General features: G+C 37.0%; 1 pseudogene; it reads right to left on the reverse strand.

Moving 5' to 3' along the window:
• Positions 1 to 3,228: 3,228 nt before the first annotated feature.
• Positions 3,229 to 3,310, reverse strand: LOC119246869 (U2 spliceosomal RNA; annotated as a pseudogene).
• Between the last annotated feature and the right edge of the window lie 16,176 nt (positions 3,311 to 19,486).

Here is a 19,486-nt window from a genome sequence, read left to right on the forward strand (position 1 = left end):
ATTTATTTATTTATTTATACAAGCACTGGGTACAGTCAGAAGCGCAGGAGGGTGAGAGAATTCGCCAGAGCCAGAGCAGGGAGCAGAGCAGGCAGAAGGACCGAAGTACACTGCTGAGGGGAGCAGCGGGCAGCAGGAGAGGTCTGTGCGCCATGTGGGACCCTCCTCCTGTGGCCGGGGAGCAGCCGGGGATCGAGCAGGTGCTGCAGAGGCTGTGGGCAGCTTCGCAACCCGGCGCTCAACCACTGCGCCACCGGGGAGACCCAATAATGGAATTTTTTTAAAAAAGATTTATGCATACTAGAACTGAGTTATAGGCCAGATTTGTGGGCTGTAAGAGGGTTCACCAGAGACAGAGTGGGGAGCAGAAAAGGCGGATCTACTGAAATCCACTGCTGAGGGGAGCAGCAGGCAAGACAGGAGAAGTCTGCTGTGCCATGTGAGTACCTCCCTAGCTCAGGGATCAAACTCATGCTTCATTGGCTGGTGACAACTTGACAGTGCTGAGACTTTAACCCCTGCACTACCAGTGAGACCCAATAATGGAATCTTTTGGAGGGGAGGAAACCTGTCTTTTCTATGATCTGATATCAAAGGAATGTTGTCCCAGATGAAAGATAATTCCTCAGTGTACAAAAAAGGTGGAAACAGCTTAAAGAAGGTACAATTTATTTTTTATTTTTTATGGTATCTATAGATGTGATTTATTTTTTTATAAATTTAATTTTTATATTCCCCATACAATTGCCAAGAAGGTACAATTTAAAGAAGGCATAAGTTTAGTAGTCAGAGACTGATTTTAGTCTCAGGCAGCCATCTGGGATGCTGAGGGTAAGCAACCATGTGGCATTTCCATCTTCAGAGAAGAAAGAATGCAGTGGCATCCAGTGGTACACCAAACACTTACACTGGCTGCAGGCCCACGAATAAATTAGGCTGCAGAGTTTGGCTGTTTTTCCATAAAGCACCTTTCAAGGAAATACTGACAACAAGTGTAATCACACTCCTTTCCTTTCACAAATTACCAGAGGGGAAATCGAGTTTTAGCAAGAACATGACAGCTGTAATGTATATTGTTTATTAAACATGCAATCAATCATCAGGAATGTTTATGGAGAGAATCCAAGAATATGTCAGGAAGTTTCATTAATGGGGATTAATCCTGATGTATCTTTCCAAGAGGTTTGAAAGTAGAGATTGTGATTTATTGTGGTAAGAAAATGTATGATTGATATATATATATATATATATATATATATATATATATATATATATATATATAAACTTCAAGTTGGGTGACCTCTTGAAATAGGTACCTTTTTTTTCTTATAGGAAGCTAGAGACCCTTTGATAGAATTTTCCAATAGAAAAAAACTTCCACTCCTATTCAGTAACTGATTACTATAACTTTTGAGTACTCAACAATTTAACTATTAGATTCTAATTTGATGTACTATAAATCACTCTAAGGTAGACATATTTAATAGGAAAAACTAATAATTTTGTCAAATATCTGTCAAGACTCTATTACCTGGTACCTATAGCCTCAAGCTTGTTGAATGTCACTATGTTATCAAGGACAGAATCATTAAATGAGGAGGGAGATGAGGTTTCTAGGGCAAAAGAGCTGGTCAGATAAAAGCTCCTGAGTTTGATGCCTTAAATAGCATGCATCAAGAGAAATTGATAAGCCTCATAAATTGCACTATGATAAACAAATTGGGAAGATTTTATCAATCTTGAAAGACAATTTTATGATTCACCAGAAATGAAGCAAAGTTGTACCAAAAAAACTGCCAAAACCATAGATTTTGATCAAATTAATAATTTTTTAGTCTACCTCCATGGCAAAACTTGCTTTATTGAAGGTGAAAGGATGCAAATCATCTTGCCAAATAAAAATCCCCCTTTGGACATCCACAGATATTTCATGGCACAGATGCTTCTTTTAGAAACATTCCTTGAATCAATTTTGCAAAGCGTGTCTTGTAAGAGAGTGAAAAATCTGTCTTTACAGGGTGTCAGAAAATTTGAAAGACTGTAGGAATTCATGTCATCACAACACTTTTAAAAATTTTGTAATACCCAACATAACATCAAACTGTCAAAGAGTGAGTTACTATTGAAACATCATATTTTATCATTGAATAAAAGTAAATAAAATTAAAATGATCTGATCAATGTCACAGTTGGGTGGCAAAGTCAGGAACAACTGAGGACAGTGATAGTTACTGAGCACTTACTTTGTGCTGGACACTCATCTATGTACTTTACGTGGTTAGAAGATAGCAACCCAATATAACGGGCTTTATTTCATCATTCCCCTGGTTCAGGTAAGGAAGCTAAATTATAGAGTATGTTACTTCTCCAAGGTCACACAGATAATCACTGGCAAAGCCAAGGTTGAAACCCAGGCAGTTAGACTCCAAATCGTTTTTTATTTTTATCTTCATGGTGTCATTTTGTTTTGTTTTTGATTTTTGGGGGGTTTATGTTGGCTAGGGAAGGGGTTAGGATTTCTTTTAATCATGCTGATTATTTGTTTACATACAATTTCACCCATTTTAAATGCATGATTGAGTTTGGAAGAATGTAATACAGTTATGTAACCATCAGTACAATGAAGGTGTAGAACATTTTTTCTCATCCAAAATGTTCCTTTATGTATCCATATTGTGATCTTGGCCACCACTTATTTTCTTCCTTTCACTGTGGAGGTATTTGAGTTGTTCCAGGCTTTTGCTACTGTGAATAAAGTTGCTATAAATATTCACATACAAGTTTTTTTTTTTTTAATAGACCTAGCTTTTTAGTTCTCTTGGGTAAATACCTTGCAGTGATTGCTAAGTAATGGGTGGCAGTGGTATCTCAATTTTGGCTTTTATTTGTATTTTCAGAATGCCTAATGATGTTAATTTTTTATGAGCTTATTGGAATTTCATTTTTTTAACATTTATTTATGCATACAGGACAGAGGTGTGGGGGGGGTGAGAGGATTCCCCAGAGACAGAGTGGGGAACAGAACAGACAGACTGACTGAAATATACTGCTGAGGGGAGCAGCAGGTGAGACAGGAGAGGTCTGCTGCATCATGTTGGTTGCTCTCTCACCAGCTGGGAATCAAACTCGTGCTTCAGAGGCTGAGGATTGCTTCACAGTGTGGTGCTTAACCCCTTGCACCACCAGGGAGACCCTTATTGCAGTTTCATATAGCTCCTTTGTTGCCGTGTTTGGTCAGATATTTCACCCATTTTTAAACTGATAAGAACAGATACTACCCTTGATCTTAGCCAAAAGGCCGACAACCGCTATTTCACCCATTTTATTTTTTTTTTTATTTTTGTGGGACCCTCGCTGGTGGCCGGGAATGAACCGGCGCTGCAGAGGCTGCGGACAGCCTCGCAGCCCAGTGCTCAACAGCTGGGCCACCAGGGGAGGCCCCCACCCATTTTTAATTGGTTTGATTGCCTTATAAATGAGCTATAAAATTATTTTAAAAACCTATATACAAACCTGTTATTGGATGTTCTTTCAAATGCTTTTTCCTAGTCTTTTCTCTTGAAAGGAGTCCAAATGCCACTTTCTTTTGTCTTTTTTCTAGTTCTAATGAAAAATATTTGGCATGCCTCACTACATAAGTTTAAGGTATTCAGTGTAATAGTTTGATTTACTCATATTGTGAAATAATTACCACAGTAGTATCAGCTAACATTCATCATCTCATAAAGACATAATGAAAAGAATAAAATTTCACCTTCTGATGAGAGCTCATAGAATTTACTCTTTAAACAACTTCTCTATCTCATCCTGCAGTGTTAACTATAGTTACGTTGTATCTCTTTTCTCTTCCTAAAAGTGGAGCTTGCTTTTAGCTGTAGACATTTAAGTAAGAGAATTGTCATATTTTATACCTTAAAAGGAGTCTCCCAAGAGTTTAGTAATGTTGAAAGGAAGATTTGAAGCATATTAAAAATGTTAAGAGTTTGAGCAAAAATCGATTTGAATCAGGCAACATGTGATCAAGCGTTAGAAAGTTGCTCTGAGGAACTGTACTTTTGTAGTCTGAAGGAAATAGGACCAAGGATGTTATACTAGGCAAAAAGAGCAGGTTGGTATGGCAAGGTTACTTTCTTTTAGGGGATGTTGGGGTCTGTCATACCGATTGCCAAATTGGTGCTGATCAGATAGTTCCAATTGGCTGGCTTGAGATTCCATTTCTGGGAGAGCAGAAGCTGTTAGTAAGTTAAATCTCATTCTGGTGACTTGGGTCTTAGCATAAGTGCCTTCTCTTTGGGCCCATTGTCTTGTTTTTAGCAGTAATGAACGAAGTAAAAAAACGAAGACAACATATTTAAGAACTGCTATTAATGTACATAAAATACTTACAGCATTTACACTGGTTGACAGGCTAAGGAAATATTCCAAAACTACTAGTTTAAATCACTTTCTTCTAGGCTTTATCCTTAGTGAAACTTTTAAAGTACTCTAATAAAAACACTAAGCAGTTAAGCCCTCTATCCGATTCATGTGACTGATATTTAGACAGTCCAGGTGTTCATGTAGAGATCATAAATAAGGTGGCAAAATATAAGTTTGAATCCCCATGTGACCAAGCAGATACATCTCAAGACAGTCGGGTTATTGACTTTTTCCAGAAATGTTCTTTCTTGTTTTCATATAGAGGAATTTCCTGTTTGGGGTTATTGAGAGTGGCTAAAAGTACATTTCTAAAACTACTTATATTTAACAAGTCTGTTTGCAGATTTGAGAGTTCACTTGCTTTTGTTACATTTAGATCTTGTCCTTTGCAGTATTTATTTGTCACAAACATATCGATAGCCTCAAGGAAGAATGGATGAAATGTTAGTTTAAGAAAGAACAGATTTGCTTAACTTGAATCAATGAAACAGGAGCTGATGTGCAAGAAGTAGTTCCACACTGCAAGCATGTGTCCTGATAACACCTGGCACAGACTGAAGATGGTACTGGAGACACCAAGGCCCATATGCAAACTTGCCCTTTGGCAGATGCATGTGTTTGGGCTGCCTTTGAATAGCCAGATGGGCCCAGTCTGACTTCAGAGCTTTGAGAGTAGCTCAAATTAGAGGTAACGACATTTGCATTTAAATAGCCCTAAGGAGGAAAAATTCAAAGTAATGTACCTATTAGAACCTCATTATGAGTGTGCATATTTGAGAAGTTTGACAAAAAAAAAAAAAAACAACAAAAACACAGCAACACAGAATAAGTGTAGTTCTTTCTATGATGGATTTTTTTTTTCAATGTTTAAATTTTGTAACACTTTTTTTTTTTTAAAGATTTATTTTTATTTATTTACTTATTTATACAAGTTCTGGGTACAGTCATAAGCGCGGGAGGGTGAGAGAATTCACCAGAGCCAGAGCAGGGAGCAGAGCAGGCAGAAGGACCGAAGTACACTGCTGAGGGGAGCAGCGGGCGGCAGGAGAGGTCTGCGCACCATGTGGGACCCTCCTCCGGTGCCTGGGAGCAGCTGGGGATCGAACCTGCACTGCAGAGGCTGCGGGCAGCTTCGCAACCCAGCGCTCAACCGCTGTGCCACCGGGGAGGCCCTAAATTTTGTAACACTTTTTTAAGATGACTGGTTTGCACCACTATATATGATTTGGGGGAATAGGTTCACACCTCTTTAGATATATTTTACCATACCACATCCACCTCAATGTTCTATTATAGTAAATTAGAGTGCCTTCATATTTGCAGTACAATAAGATATCTTTCCAAATATGCCTTTCATAATGATGCTGATACTGAAAATAATATTAGGAACACCAACAGATATTTGTATACTCTTGTTCATAGCAGCATTATTACCAATCACTAAAAGGTAGAAGAAGCCCACATATCTATGAATGGCTAAATGGGTAAACTGAATTTGTGTTTACCATACTCAGTGGATGACCACAGAGAGGGAAGAGCTGAGCGGTATGAATGGTATGAATGCATAAACCCTTGACAGAGGGGAAATTCATGCAGAGTTTCTGGAGTGTCCCAGTGGACCTGGTCCCCAGTGAAAGGAACAAGGACAGTGTTATGGGCTGCAGAGATGTAGAAGGACATAAATTATTAAGATCTATTTTAAGGCTTGGATTATCTAATCTTTTTACTTGCAGTCATTAAAATGACTTCATAACTGCCACATGTAAGTTTCCATTGGCCCTCAATGAACCAAGAAGAGCTTTGATAATATGATTAAATAACGTAGTACTTTTTGGTTTTTGCATATACTTCAAGGGGTTTTCTTTTCATGTGGTTACTAGATAAAGAAAAACTAGGGTTTGTTCAGTCATGCCATAATATTTTAGGTTTGGGCCTTGAATTGCAACTGTAACCTTTCACAAAATGTCATTTGAAATTGTCAATGGTGGAATTCTTGGCTGTATGGATCCTGGTTCAAGGCTATATATATTTATATTCATGAGCTTAATTAATGGGCAGAGTTTCTAGAGAACTGGAGCAAACTCATGCAGGACTAGCCATGAAGTGTTGTGTAAATGATGTATACTTGAAGCACTGATGTATACCTGTTCTAGAATTACTTAGAATCTCACTCTGATGCTTTATTTAAAATCAAATTCTATGAGTGGATAAATAAATTGCATTGCATCTAGACAGTGGAATAGTATTCAGCACTAAAAAAGATGGGTTTTGAAGCCTTGAAAAACCATAGAAGAACCTTAAATGCATGTAACTAAATGAAAGAAGCCAGCAAAAAAAGACTACATTTTGTATGCTCCAATTATATGATATTCTGGAAAAGGCAAAATTGTGGAGACAGTAAAAAGTTCAGTGGTCAAGAGGGGTTAAAGTCAGGGTTCAATGTATAGGTAGAGCACAGAGGGCTTTAGGACAATGAAGCTATATAATGATGAATGTGTGTCATACATTTGCTCAATCTCATAGAATGTACAGCACCAAGAGTGAACCCTAATATGAAGTATGGGCTTTGGATGATAGTGTATCAATTGACTCTTTCTTTTGTTTTAGAGTTACTTAAAACCAGACTTGGTAGTTTAGGGCATTGTGGATCTTCATTTATACAGATAACATGCTACTTACTACTGTGTCATCCTGGGCAAGTCACTTAAGCTAGATGAAAAGGGGGACAAAAATTTGCATTTAGTTTAATGGAATAATTAAATGTAACAGCTAAAATATTTATAACCCAAGGAGTAAGTCTTTAATAAATATTAGCTTTTACTTACTATATTAAGACCTAAAGGGGATTTATCTGCACTTTAGACCTTTAAAGTGTCTTCTATAATTATTTCTCAAAAACATACCTTTTATCAATATTATATGAAACAAAAATAAATGATACACACACAATTTACATGAAAATCGAAGTCAAAAGAGTTGCTTTCATTGACAGTTCAGTTCTGCTTAGTTGATTTATTTTCTTCCCATCTTTGTCCAAGAACAAGATCAAGATTAGATCACCCCAGGTAGGTTATCTATATTCTAGTTCTCAGAATGCTGCAGTGGAGGAGGTAACACATTGATTCATGCTAACACACTCAAACCAGAAGTCTTAAAATTTTAAATTAAAATCTCACAGTCAAATATTCTACTGGCAAGAATCATGATAATGTGGTCAACCATCTGAACCCTACTGAGTACACTGAAAATGCACTCCAATAGCTTCTGGCAGCAGAGTAGTAGCATGTGATTATGAAACAACTGTAGCTACTTTATCTGCTTCCCCAATCTCTGCAGATTTAATAACATACTTATAAATATCAAAAAACTAATAATCTATGATTAGTTTCATGATGGTGTATACTATGATTATACAGTAGTACCTTTGGTTCAACATAAAATAATTATGTGTGTTTCTTACAAGCGCTTATAAAGACGAGCTTTCTGTAACAAAAATGGGCCAAATAATACATAACGAGGATCTTAGGTTTTTTTAATTAGGGCTTGAGATTATTATATTAGTTCTAGTAAATTGACTTCTCAGAAAAACTTGCAGAACCAAGGTTTTTCATTTATTTCTTAGATTTTGAGTAAATACTCATGTTCTGACTTATATGTCAAACAGAAATAAACTATATACAATGTTTCAGTCTGTTGTACTGACTGAATTTTTTTTTTTTACTTATTTCCTTTCCATGCAAAAGGAATCATTTCATTTATTTCAAAAGAGAACATTGCATTCTCTATTATTTTGAGTTCTATAGCAATGACAGGGTTGGTGGGCCCTGGGAGTTCTTGCTTTTTGTGTGTTTGTATTCAGGGGTGAGGGAATGGAGTGGTTAGAAGGAAAAATGCTGGGCATATGACAGAGAAAGAGATTCTGCTACTTGCTGATACACTTAGAATCTCCACGGGTCAGGTGGTAATTTTACTCTGCGAACCATACCTTTGAACTGCTGTTGCATGTCGTGAAAGCAGCCTTGATTTCATTTACAGAAAAATAACATTCCACTTCTCTCCAAATAGGTTTTAAACCTTTCCATTCTTTATACTCTGGAAACCATTAAATTTGTGTCAGCAAATTTAATATCACATATATTCTTTTTTTAAATATTTATTTATGCATATAAGAACTGGGATGTAGGCCAGAGGTGTGGGGGCGTGGGTGTGGGTGTGTGTGTGTGAGAATTTACCCGAGACAGAGTGGGGAGCAGAACACGCGGATCTACTGAAATATACTGCTGAGGGGAGCAGCGTGCAAGACAGGAGAGGTCTGCTATGCCATGTAGATCAGCTCCTGGGCCACGAATTGAACTCATGCTGCAGTGGTGGGTGATAGCATGATAGTGCTGAGACTTTAACCTCTTCGCCACCAGCGTGGCCCCCAAATATTACATATATTCTGAGGATAAACACACACACACACACACACACACACACACACACACACGCAAGAACCTAAATATGTACATATGTATACACAAAATAAAATTCCATTAAGTAGTCTTAAAAGAAAGCCTTAGTAAGTTAATGACTGTGTATTTAGATAAGTGTTGCATCTGCTGTTACCCAATTCAATTGAAGCTAGTTCTCTCCCTACTGGCTCACATCAGCTCCTGAAATACTCCTCTTCCTCTGGTGATACGTTCATAAAAGGGCGCTAATAATGATCACAGGGAAAGTGAAGTATTCTTATTGTTGTGTTTTTAATGTAAGTTAGTTTAATTTTGTAGAAGAAACACTTTTATCAATATAAATGACATAGTACGTCTTAAAAATAGATGGGGAATGTGCAGGGTTAAATTCAAAGAACAGTTAAGATAACAGGATCACATTTACAGAATAAGGAGAGTATCACTAGTATGTGTTGGACCCGGGTATCACCTCTTAAACCTGAAAATAGTTCCTTGAACCTTGGGACACTCTTCCCTTACTTCAGGCTCTTCATTTCCTTATATAGACAGAATGTCTGCAAATGAAAGGGCATTTGAATGACAGAGCCTTTCACAATAGAAAATAATACTTTCCTTTCTGAAACTGCAACTATGTCTAAAGTGCAGAGGTATGTGTAAGCAAGAAACACAGAAAAGGCATTTGTTGGAATTGGGTATCATAATGGAGTTGGGAATGTTGCATAGTAAGTTACACATGGCAGAGGTTTGAATAATAACTGTTCAAATTGGTGTAGCAAGAGAGAAGTAAATATACAGATACTGAATTTTGTGGGATAGAGACAAAATATGTGGATTGTGTGGTTCAAGAACTTTAGTTAGAACCAGTACATGACTTGTGAAAACTGCAAAAAACAATCTTGTTGTGGTGCTGTGTTAGCTGTAAAATCTGACAAGTGACAGACAAAGCAACACAGAATCAGAGCCATGTTAAAAAATCCTATGGACAACACATGGTCTCCCTACCCCAGGTTGGTAGTTACTACAGCCACTAGGTGGTTAGATTTGTAATAATTGGCAGTTTGTTGCATATATATAAATTCCTGCATTAATTAGGTATTAATATATTGATTATTTTTGGCTTGCTTGTTGTGGTGATTGTTCAATAAGGATTTGTCACATTTTTGTTAGTTGCTTAACAATCAGTAGTATGCAAAGGACACAAACATTTCAACTTCTGATCATAATGTTCAGTATTCACAAATAAAATTAGAAAAAAATTAAAGTAGTCAAAATCAAGCTCAGCGATTTAAAAAATAGAAGGATAAGTTCGAACTCTCCATCTCTACAAATTTTGAATATACCACTCAGCACCATAGATGGGCATTGCCAGCATCAAAGTGAGCCAATTAATTTTCTAGTTCATTTGAAACGTAATTGTTCCTAGAAAATGATGTACTGGTTGTTGGGTGTTTCAAAACTGTGGCTCATAAACCTGTCTCCTTGTCTTACAGATGGTTGCCTTCTATTTGTGTCCTTACATGGTCTTTCTGCTGAGAGTGTTTGCACCCCTGGGGTCTCTCTCTGTGTCCAAATTTCCTTTAAAAAAAAAAACAGCAATTAGATTGGATCAGGGCTCACTCTGTCTCATTTTAACTTAATTGCCTCTTTAAAGGTTCAGCTCCAAATACAGTCATAAGCTACTGGCAGTTAGGGTTTCAATGTATGAATTCAATATATTGAAATTTGTGGGGGGGGGGGCAATTCATTCCATAGCAAACATGTTCATTGAAAATAATTCACCATAGGAAGTTACAGGATGAAAAGTAAAAATCTCCCTGACTTCCTTTCTGGAGGTAAAGTCAGCTAATACATTCTTAAGTATTTATATATGAAATTAACTATTCAGTAAACATTTCTTCTTCCTAGACAAAAGCTAGACTATATTTCCCAGTCCCATTTAGTGTTAGATATGACTGTGTAATTTCATTTTGGCCTAAGTGCTTTGCTATACTTTTATATCAGACTCATGAAATTTCTTAGGTTGTGTTTTCATGTTTCCCCCCATGCGTTTGAGACAAATTATGATGTTGAAGATGTCCAAGGCAGATTTTGAAGGACTTTGAGTCACTTCTTGGTAGATTGACACTTGCTCAAAATAGGAAAACATACTCTGAATTCTACATGAGCAACAAATTAACTTCAGTTGCCTTAAGCCTCTGAGATTTGGGCTAGCGTTATGTTATGACATCTAGCGTTATCTTAACTAAAATTGTACTTTTAAAACTTAAACTGTAGAAATATTCTAAAATTACACACATGGGACACAGATGTGTATACCATGTGGCACACACATCTGTATCCCATCATGCTACACACTCAATTCTATCTTTTTAAAGACAATGTAACATAAGCCACTTATTATGTAGTTACATAAGGATCTGTCTCTTTTTTAATGTAGTAAAATGTATAAAATAAGATTTACCATTTTAACCATTTGAAAGTGTAAAATTTAGTCATGTTTAATATAGTCACAAAGTGTACAACCATTACCATTATCTTGTTCTAGAAATTATTAATCACACCAAAAGGAAATACTATCCCTAATAAACAGTCATCTCCCCAGCATTTGACGACCACCAATCTTTCTGTTTCTACTGGTTTTCTTATGAATATTTTGCGTAAATTTATCATATCACATCATCCAGTCACAAAATATGTGGCTTTTTGTGTCTGGATACTTTCAGTTAATAAATATTTTTAAAGATCCATCTATATTATAGTAGGTATCAGCATTTCAGTCCTTTTTATTGCTGAATAATATTCCATTATTTGACTATGCCACAAGTCATTTATCAAATGATCCATTAATGAGCATTTTGGTTGTTTCCATCTTTTTATTACTGTGAAAAATGTTACTCTAAACATCCATGTACCAGTTTTTGTTTGAACACCTATTTTCAACTTGGAGGCTATATACCTGGGAGTGTTAAGTCTTACAGTGAATTTTAGGTTATTAAACAACTACCTAATATTTTATACAGAATTTGAATCATTCTATATCTCCACAAGAAATGTATGAAGGTTCAAAACTCACATCCTCACTAACACTTGTCATTTTCCTTTTTCAAAATGTGTAGCAATATTAATGGGTGTGAAATATTTTCTCACTGTGGTCTTGATTTTATTTCCCTAATAACTAATGGTGTTGAACATATTTTTGTGTGTTTATTGGCTATTTTTCTTTAGAGAAGTATTTTCAGTCCTTTGTCAATTTTGTAATTGTGTTGTCTTTTTGCTGTTGAGTTGTATATGTGTTTTAGATGTTCTCTGCTAGATTCTTTCACATACATGATTTGCTAGTATTTTCTTTTATTGTCTCGGTTTTTCCAATTTCTTAATCATGTTCTCTGGTACACAGTTTTTTAAAAAAATTGATGAAGTCCAGTTTGTTTATTTTTGGAGTCATATATAAGAAACACTTGCCAAATTAAAGGTCATGAAGAGTAGACATATGTTTTCTTCTAAGAGTTTTATGGTAACTTTCAGATTTCAGTATTTGACCCATTTTAAATTACTTTTTATACGTAATATAAGGTAGGGATCTAACTTCATTATTTTGTGTGTGGATATACACTTGCCTCAGCACCATCTGTTAGGGAGACTATTATTTCTGCATTGAATGGTCTTAGCACTCTTGTAGAAAATTAATTGATCATAGATGTATGGATTTATTCCTGGATTCTGAATTCTATCCAGATCTCTATATCTACGCTTATGTCAGTACTATAGTCCTTTAAGTATTGTAGCTTTGTGGTATGTTTTGATGACAGGAAGTGGGGGAATGTGAGTCTGTCTTTTTTCATTTACTTTTCTGTTTGTGACCTCTGAAATTCCATCAGCATTTCTGTTTATCCACAAATGGCAGTTGGGTTGTTGATAGGAATTACAGTGAATCTGCATATCACTGAATACTACTATTTTAACATCATTATGTCTTCAAATCAATGAATGTGAAATATATTCCACTTATTCAGGTGTTCTTTAAGTTCATTCAGTAATTTTTTTTTTTTTAATTTTCAGTATACGTAGTTCAGTTTTTTAGTATTTCTTTTACATTCTTCTTCGTTGTCTTTATAAACTCCTAATAAATTATACCATTGGGGATTTATAGGAACAAATACAAGGAATTATTATATACAACCAGAATTATAGTACTATATTAATTTTCTAATTTCAGACACCAGGCAACTATAAGTTATGAATAAATTAGTGCCCTAAGGCAGATAAGCTTTGTTGGGGGATAACTTCCTTTCAAAATGATCTCTGAACTGGAACAAGGCTCAGATAGGGGTGTCTGTAGGTTGAGTCTCTTCTCACATAGCATGGTCTACAAAAGGGAAATATTTTTCTCCAAAGTTTTGCTTGTGCATTTTTCTTGACACAAAGATTTCTTGGACATTTCCAGAGGGCACAGATACAAAGTTTTTTTTCCCCTATTTTATTGATCCCATAAAGGAGAAGTAATGATTTTCCTACAGCAGCTTATTCACACCTTGGAAAAATAATTATAATGCACACTTAACCCCCTTGGTGAAATTTATTTCTTCATGGGTATAGGTAGGTTCTGATACTGACTTTTCTAATTTGTTATTCAGCTCTCCATTCCTTCATAATTCTTCATAATTAGAAACTTCCACATGCACTTTATTAAGCACCCATCTGTACCCATATTTAACTGGCTAATAGAGCATACACTCCTTGTGTACATTTGTCTACTATTGGAGAAATACTATTTTATGGAGCAGTGATTTAAGCTGAAACAGTAGTCTGTCCTTAAAGGAAATGATCTCTCTCTTCTGTTTAAGTAAGGCAATGGTGAGATCCAGAAATACAGGGATAGAAAGAATGCCCAAGGCTCAATAGAATCTTAAAGATATCCCAGCTATATGAATTTAGGCTGAAACAGAGGGTACTAGAAAGAGGCTCATGGAAATTGAAGCTGAAAATTCACTCAAAGACCTTAAGTGACCACCTATGTGAGCTTAGATACAGTGTTTTCATTAGTGGTAGAAGAACTGGCATCTTTCTGAGACTGGAGAGGCCACAATTTGAGTTAAGCACTCATAAAATGATTCTTAAAGTGATATTTGATGGAGGATGCACTAGAAGCAACAAGAAAAAGGTGGAGCTTTCGTGAGAGTTAATGAAAGATTTGCTATCATGAATCAATTCATATGTGGTCAAGATGCAGAGTGATAACACATCATATATGGATGACTATCCATCAAGGGAGTAGGATAGACTAAATAGAATATAGTAAAATACTATTTTTGAGTGTGTCAAAATTCATGGTGAGGTGAGAAATTTTTGAAAAGTAATGATAAAATTTCATATGACATAAAGGAAAAAGTTTTTCCCTTGGAATAATAAGGTGCTATATTTCATTATTCTCACAAAGTGACAAAAAGAATTTCAAAGATTTTTTTCATTCTCAAGTCATCCTGATTAGACAAGTTTGACTTGGCAGAGAAAAGTATGATTTCTTAGGAAACAGATGAAATCTTTGAAGAGCCAAAAAATTAAATTGTGATCATTAGTTAATAATAATCATAATTAATTATAATAATTATAAAATTTATAAATTATAAAATTATAATGGATACCTAATTATAATTATAATTAATAATAATAAACTATTATCAATAGTTATAAAATGAAAGAAATATAGTGCAAGTAGCCAAGGAGAAAGGAGTTGGGATATCATGGAATGTAAAGTCTGAGAGAGTAAAAGAAGGTGTAAGGCCAACTCTTAATAAGAAAACATGAACTTACAATCATGGAAAGGAAAACATAAATGTTCTTAGTTTTGATAATGAATTTAGAAAAGCACGATCCAGTATTAACTATGGTTCTTACTATTCTGTATTCTGTTACTTCAGACTTTCAGTAGAAGTTTGCTGCAAACATTTTTTGATTAAATACCCCTGGATGATAAAGAGAAACGAGTGAGGTCCGTGGGATATGATAGGGCAAGCAGAGACTAGCCATCAGCAGAAGCAATTGCAAATGCTGCAGAAATAAACACAAACAAAAGAGATGAAGGAAAGTGCAGCTCTCCACATACCATCCCTATGAAAAGAGCCCTTAGGATGTTCAGTTGACATTGGTTGACCCCATAAAAGGAGAAGCTTTGGATCAGAGCTTGGGCAACCAATAATGGATAAGGAGGGCCTGCCTGTGGAGGAGAGGATGTAAGAAAAGACACACAGATTGTGGCTGCAAAAGGGGAGGAAGGTTGGGCCTCTGCGGCGGCGCAGCAGTTGAGCGCTGGGCTGCAAAGCTGCCCACAGCCTCTGCAGCGCTGGTTCGATCCCCAGCCCTGGGCTGCAAAGCTGCCCACAGCCTCTGCTGCACCGGTTCGATCCCCGGCCACCAGTGAGGATCCCACATGGCACGCAGACCTCTCCTGATGCGCCACTGCTCCCCTCAGCAGTGTGCTTCGTCAGTCTGTCTGTTCTGCTCCCCTCTCTGGCTCTGGTGAATTCTCTCACCTTCCCGTGCTTCTGACTGTACCCAGTGCTTGTATAAATAAATAAATAAATAAATCTAAAAAAAAAAAGGGTGGGGGGAGGAAGGGTTGGAAGGAAACAAAGGGGGAAGGTGGCCCAATGGCCTAGGGTAAAGGATTATGGGGTCTTTGTTTGTGGGTGTAGTGTGATCGCATACATCCCAGGAGGTGTGAAGCTATTCCCCTTAATCATAGATGGTTTTATAAACCAACATTGCCTCAAAAAAGAAAAAAAAAATCATAAAAGGAAGACACATAGGCAGGACTGACAGTTTGGCTCTGATGTTGGGCAAATACACAATGACATGGACGCAAAGCAGCAAAAACTGTTGGATACAATACAAGGCCTTAAAATAAAAGGATAGGTATCCAGGAATCCGTTTTAAAAATAAATGGGGAACTACCTGGAATTGTTAATCAAGGAGATCAAGTGGTCTGAGTAGTAATTTCAGCACATTAACTCAACATTCTTGTGAAGGAAGAGCCAACCTGAGATGATAACTGAGAGATTTACAATGTTGTGAAGCAGAGTTCCAGCGAAAGGAATAGACAAAATGGGATCATATAGTATATGGGGGTAATTTTCTAATATTTGATAGTTGATTAGATGGTGGTAAGAGATATGTTTAACAAATTACTACCAGTTGTGGCATAAAGCCACAATGCATATTTTTTTCTTACAATTCCCAAAGATCAGGAATTTGGAGTGGATTGACTGGTGGTATGGTTCTTCCCCAAAGGAGCCCATTCACATGGCTGGCGAGGTAGTGCTGGCTACTGACAGGCGGCTTCAGTTGCTCTCCACATTATTTTGCCATAAGCATGTTTGTATGGCTTCTCATTGTGGTAGCCGGCTGCTCCAGAGTGAATAATTGAAGAGTCTAATGCAGAAGCTATAATGTCTTTTTTTTTAAGATTTATTTATTTATGCGTACAAGAACTGGGGTACAGGCCAGAGGTGGGGGGTTGAGAGGATTCACCAGAGACAGAGTGGGGAGCAGAACAGGCAGATCGACTGAAATACACTGTTGCGGGGAGTAGCAGGTGAGTCAGGAAACGTCTGCTGCACCATGTGGGTAGCTCCCTGACCAGGAATCAAACTGGTGCTTCAGTGGCTATGCATAGTTTCATAGGCTGTGTCTTAACCCCTTGTGCCACCAGGGAGGCCCCTGTAATGTCTTTTATAACCTAGCTGTTGCTTCTGTAGAATCCTCTTAGTCACCTTGGTCAGTTCTACTTCAAAGTTGGAGGGGCATATACCAATGGATATCAGGAGGGGAGAATTGTTGGGGGACCTCTTGGTGACTGTTTACCAAAGTGTGGTTTCCTTTGAGGGAAGGAAACCTTTATTTTTTATCCCCAGGTCCTAGCCCAGTGTATGACTAACATGAAAAATGAAAGAGGACATTGAGCTTTTGAGTTGATATAATTGTGGCTCAGATGCATTATAGAAATAGAGATAGAGAAGCATGCCTGAAAAGGAAGATCCTAAGTTTGATTTCTTTTTTGTATATTTTCTTTGAGCAGTGACATATACAGAAGAATGTGTATATTTGATTTTAAACCCTCAAATTTCAGAGACCAATTAAAAAAGGCAAAGTTCAACACAAACTCATCTATATCAGGTCCTTCCAAGTGCATGAATTTCATTGTGAGTAAGAAGTGGCGTGAAGCATTGCTTCAGTTTAGAGGGAATTTTGTAGGTTTTGTCATATGTTGTAATATCAAAGGAACTTGGATTTTTTTTTTCTACAGAACTTCTATCAAATGCATTGCTCATGTAGATGTGATGAGGGTCTGAAGATTTTTGTAATGGGGCAAAATAGAAATGCTTTCACTTTCTGTGCTTTATAAAAGTTAATAAATTTCCAAATAAATCATAATAGACTTGCTGTTTTTAAGAGATGGATTTTGCTCTTGCCATCAACCCAAATCCCCTATCTCTGCTGTCATTTTATAATGATAACAGGTAATGTGACTGCATGTACCTACTCTAATCGCACAGAACTAGACATTTAATAACACAGCCTCAGGGCTGTCTCTTGCCTTGCTTAACCCCAAAGGGTGCTATTCATATCCTCTGGATTTGAAGCTTCATTATTCCTTTAATTACTTATTAGAACCACAAATACCACCCAGAGACTTCTAAATGTAAGTATGAGTGTGCATATGAGGGAGAATATAATGGTTGCCTGTAAGTATGCCCCATTCCATTAAGAGGCTTAGGGTTGATGCAGCAGGTATATAACCTATTCATTAATATGTAATTTTTTGACAATTGCAAGATACTTTGTCCTGAACACTAGGCCATCAACAGTAAAATAGAACTGCTTCAGAGTCTCATTTCCTACTGCTTTCCATTCTGGATTAAGTAACATAAATAATTTATTATTCTGTGCTGTCTAGTTTTCTGTGAGGGCAGTCTCTTTTATTCATGTTAACACTAACTGCGGCTTTTATAACCTAGCCAAAGAGTTGTCTAGTTTCCTCTTTCTACTCTAATTTAAATAGAGTAATATTTCTTGGAAGACTATTTTAGCATAGGACTGATTGCACAGATTGCTATCGATGATCAGAGTTACAGTGTATGCAACTAGATTCTGCCCAATCTGTCCCTGGCTACCATAGGGGTAATTTCAGCTAGCATTACTCAATTTTGCAAGTGCAGAGCGGAACAGGGATACTGCTAAGTGGTGAAGCATCTTGGAAATGGTTAATGCAGGAGCTGTTCTGAAAGGAAAAGACAGAGCGACTAGCATTAAACAGGGTTTTTCTCTTTCATTTTTGGTGTGGTTTTTGTTTTGATTTCTTTTTGTCTGTTTGCAGTGCTTCCATACCACTGCATTTAAACATCTAATCTGGGCCTCCCCGGTGGCACATCGGTTGAGCGCTGGGTTGCAAAGCTGCCCGCAGCCTCTGCAGCGCCGGTTCGATCCCCGGCTGCTCCCCGGCTGCTCCCCGGCCACCGGAGGAGGGTCCCACATGGCGCGCAGACCTCTCCTGCCGCCCGCTGCTCCCCTCAGCAGTGTACTTCGGTCCTTCTGCCTGTTCTGCTCCCCACTCTGGCTCAGTGAATTCTCTCACCCTCCTGCACTTCTGACTGTACCCAGTGCTTGTATAAATAAAATAAATCTTTAAAAAAAAAATATCTAATCTAACTAGTATTTGTTTTAAAGGGAAGGATAAGACACATGTTTAGCACAATAATTTGGGGATCATATGATTGAGAAAGAATGAATGTTTTAAGCATACAGCAATTATTAGTGATGAGAAGTAGTCAATATGTGTAGATATGTCCCAGGAGATATTTGGGACTCTTCTCATGTAATTAGAGCACTCAGAAGGAAGCATTTTATAAAATATTCAATGCTGATGTGTTTCTCAAAGTCAAATTGTTCTGTGAATTCCTACTAAAGCTTTTTGTGTGTGTATGTATGGGGGGGGTGACTTTTGACTCCCTCCCCATTTTTAAATTAAGGTAACTGGTTTACAACACTATACAGTAACTGGTTTACAACACTATACAGGTAACTGGTTTACAAAACTATTTAGAGGTATAGGATCACAATTCTTAAGATGCATACTAAGTCTCTTATCTACCCTTGAATCTCCCCAAAAATGACCACCACAAGGTACATTTAGTCACTTGGATTTCTGAATAACATCTGCATGGTGCTCAGAGAAGGCAAATCACCCAGGGAGTACTTTTCCTGAGCATTCCCAAGGGATGTTTTGCATGACTTCATCTGTGGACCTGAAAACTTATCTTGCCCTATGTGTGGGGAGGTGGAAAGCAATTCCTACATTGCTACCTTTACACAAAGGCTTCACAGCATATGACTCTTGATTTTCCTACTGTATAAATCACTATAACCTGAACATCCAGAGTCTGAAAAGTTTCTGTCAATTTAGTGTCTGAATTTTTGTGTAAATGCAAAATAAATTTCAAAAGAATTGCAAATTGTTGCTTCTAGAAATATTTTTTTCTGGAATACTGTGAGAGATACTTAACATTACTTAACATTAGATTAACTAATTAACCTTGTTTCTACACTGGGAATTGAGA

This window comes from Talpa occidentalis, unplaced genomic scaffold (assembly GCF_014898055.3).
Source record: "Talpa occidentalis isolate TD23 unplaced genomic scaffold, MPIMG_talOcc4v2.1 talOcc4.15, whole genome shotgun sequence".
NCBI classification, from domain to species: Eukaryota; Metazoa; Chordata; class Mammalia; order Eulipotyphla; family Talpidae; genus Talpa; species Talpa occidentalis.